Source organism: Belonocnema kinseyi, chromosome 5 (assembly GCF_010883055.1).
Source record: "Belonocnema kinseyi isolate 2016_QV_RU_SX_M_011 chromosome 5, B_treatae_v1, whole genome shotgun sequence".
Classification (NCBI taxonomy): Eukaryota; Metazoa; Arthropoda; class Insecta; order Hymenoptera; family Cynipidae; genus Belonocnema; species Belonocnema kinseyi.
Genome location: NC_046661.1, coordinates 30023787 through 30027389, shown reverse-complemented (window position 1 = coordinate 30027389; position 3603 = coordinate 30023787). Strand labels below are relative to the sequence as shown.

Below are 3603 nucleotides of genomic sequence, written 5' to 3'. Positions count from 1 at the left end.
CTGTGGGCAGGGTGAGGATGGTTTGGATATAAATGCTATTAGTATGGTTTTATTTCGTAGACACTCCTCTTAAATCCCTAAAAATTTCGGGACGTTTCGATGAAACCCTGGAACATAAGATCAATTTCTCGAAAATTCAAAATTCCCCATATAAATTTAATGGGATTTTAAAGTGGCCGGTCGAACGTGTTAATATTCGACTTTCGAAGAAAAAAATCATGGATTCTCTTTTTCGGAAATTTAAATTTTGGACCACTCTAATATTATATAATACAGTATCGGTCAATAATAGTCAAAATTAGAGAGCATCTGCCTTCAGATTTTGTTCTTTCTAACATAAAGTTATAAAAATTAGATAAAAAATGAGCACAGGGATTTTGGCCATTTCAATGATTTCTGAAGTCTTACACAACTTTTAAGATAATTAACATTTAACGATGTTCTTAGGCTCATTTTCATTGTAAATTTCTATAGAATTACGTCAACTCATCAGAATACTTGTAAAATTTCTTTTTCATACATTATTCAAATCGAATCATGCGAATTTTTCCAACTTTTTTGTCCCAGCTTAAACTTGTTGCAAATTGTATACAAAAATTGCATCAATATTTTTATAATTTAGTGCGATTATATACAAATTAATATTTTTAAAAATATTTTTAAAAATGTAAAATATATACCTCAGATTCTTCGATTGTTGGTTGCACAATGGAATTTCCGTCAATTTGAATCTCCTCATAAATCCCTTCAAAGCTTCCCGTCACCTCGTCATTGTTTTCTGTCAAAATGAAAAAAATTATCTATTTTAAATTACTGCGAATTTCTAAGCAATTACAATTCAACACCTGACAGTGCGTCGTTGTCGTAAGCATTCTCCATTAGCTCAGCTGTGTTGTCAATTATTTCATTAACTTGCATTGCAAGAGGATCTTCTTTTAGAGGATTGCTTCCACCACCTGTCGAAAATAGTATAATGATAAATAAGTAATATACTAGCAAATAAATAATCTTACAATTTTACTTTACCGGTTTTAAATGTTTCTTGACGTAAATTTCTGAAATGCTTTCGAGCTTTCCGTTTCAGATTGTGCCACAAAACTTTTAATTTGTCGGCGGGACGATATTTCGGAGAAATTCCCTTCACGTTGAAATCTTGGGAAATTTTCTCCCAAGCTTGAGCTTTTGTTTCGTGGTAACAGCATCTATCCTTTTATTTTCCACAATATTTTTATATTTTTCAACCATTACGGTGAGTGTCTGCTTCTCTGGGTTTGTAAAATTCGCCCCCCTCTTTCCTTTTCTACCCTACAAATGTCAATTTTGTGGTTAGAAAGAAACAAATTCGAGAAATTGCCCAAAATCTACACATATACGTAAGTATCCGCACATATTTTATACTTACGTCAGCTAACTTTTCTATGATATTAAAAAAAAAAATACTTTTTCTCACTATACTCACAAAAATTATATTCTATTTCACCCTATAATTAATTCCTGACCATTTATTTGAAAACGATGCGGATAAACAAAACCACGTCGCCTCGCATCGTTCGTTTGCAATTAAAGTATATTTTTCGCGCAAATACAAGTTTGCAATCACTCAACCAGAATCACCGTTACAAAAGGAACGTAAGAAAAGTTAATCGTGATTAAAACGCCGATTAAAAAATAATCATGATAAGTTAATCATGAATTTAACCACAGTTAGTGGAATTGGCCCTAACTGCTTTAGTAAGAGTATCTCACAAGATTGACTAGATAAAACTGAGAATTCATTTAATAAGGCTTATTGATAGAAGTTAATAGGACTTCTTAATCAGCCTACTTTTTAATTGAATACTCATGATTCAGATCGAGGGATTAGTTATCAAGTTTTTGGCAAAAAATTTAATTTTTGTTTAACAAAAGGGGGAGGTCTAAAGTAAAATATAACTTGAAAACATTGGCTAAATTCATTCTTATTGTTTTTTTGTCCTCACTTTAACTTTTAATTAATAAATGTTGATTTCAATCAATTGAATTAAATTAATTGTGGTCTTTCTTTTAAAATAGAAAATTCATTTGTTTTTTTTTCGTTCCCGCTCTCTCCGTTGGTCTACAGTTAAGTTGAAGTTCAGTTTCCTAAATTATTTTAAACGTTAATTTTTATTTTTCGTTTTTTTCTTTTTTTTCTTTCACCTTATTATTTTATTGTTCGACAATCATGGCCGGGGAATAAGATTTTAGTTGGCTAACGATTCTTAGCACGGATAGAATCCGAGGAATCTTGAATGCTCACATCGTCAATAATACAGGCACACGGGAGATAGTAGTGGATAGGGCTATCCGTTATTTTCGAAGGTTTGTAGGGAAGGCCAGGTGGACAGGGCTCGACGAAGATACGTCGAATTAAGTCGCTTTTCAGCTAGACAGGCGCAGAATTCCCCTACACTCATCAATTGCAAATTATGAGACTTTTAATAATATGAATGATACTGGTCGTTCGCCAGTTAGACGGAGCCTATCCCTACAGGGTTTAAGCAAAATAAAATCTAAATTTTTAGAATCTAGACGTGCGCCTTTGGATACCAGGGATGTCTAGGATAGGATCCCAATATGTACGTTTACTTCGACCGTGACGGGTATTACAAACACTAGTACGGCATCTATTACCAGAAATATGGACACTAGACCGCAAAGTAACCAAGTTCCGCCGGATGATTAAAGAAACACTGAGTTCAGATATGAGTGGCCAAATACGCCACCCCCCGGGTAACATTGAAACAGAGCTAATCCACAATTAACTCCGCATTTCAACTCTCGGGCCGAATTAAGGCGACCAACCAGGTTCGAAACTTGACCTCCGCTCTGTTCGACGACATTTGGCAACATAGGGGGAGCGTTGGATTTCGGATTGTCAGGCGGAGTGATAACGGGAGAGAGTGTTCAATACCTAAACACCCCGCAGTTAGAGCATGACGTAGGCCGGTCAGCCTATGGGTGTGGTCACTGACAGGCTGACCCAAACTTTTCTTCCCAATTATGTGGGGATTATTCACAAAACAATCATCCGCCTGAGTTCCAAAATTCGTACTCGTATTTAGACAGTCATGGTCCATATTCTAGGGCCCAACATTACCAAACGCATAAGGGAACATATGTCGGCTTTCAACATGCTTAATCGGGAAGAAAAGAGACAAATGAATCAATGTTTCCAAGAGGCCATCCAAGTAATAGTGCTACAAACTTGTACTGAAAGGTGCACACTCTGGTTCAGACCTAACCGTCACCTTTGGAGATTATGGTCGCAATTTAAATATGATTTCTGTACAAGACTCGGCGATATCAATTATCAAAAAAATTTAGAAGAGCAAATAATTACCCATAGACAGGGCCCAGAGGAATCTATTGTAGACTACCTTACTTATATGATGGGCCTTTACCGTCTAAACCCTCGTCCCATTCCCCTTGAAGAACAATTAGACAGGGCTTAACGTAATATGCGATACCAACTTAGGTGCGTGATAAGGCGCCGCGATTTTAACTCGTATAACGAGTTACTGCCTTAGCTCAAGATTATGAACGTTCTGCAGCTAGAGAAGATGAAGACATGTTACCGCCGAG

The 3603-nt window shown here is 35.9% G+C and overlaps 1 long non-coding RNA gene across 1 annotated transcript; it reads right to left on the bottom strand.

Moving 5' to 3' along the window:
* Positions 1 to 680: 680 nt before the first annotated feature.
* On the bottom strand, positions 681 to 1506 carry LOC117173250. Its single transcript, XR_004467145.1, has 4 exons — positions 1460 to 1506; positions 1027 to 1305; positions 846 to 956; positions 681 to 778 (listed from the first exon to the last, which is right to left on the bottom strand). It is a non-coding gene; the product is annotated as an uncharacterized LOC117173250 (long non-coding RNA).
* Between the last annotated feature and the right edge of the window lie 2097 nt (positions 1507 to 3603).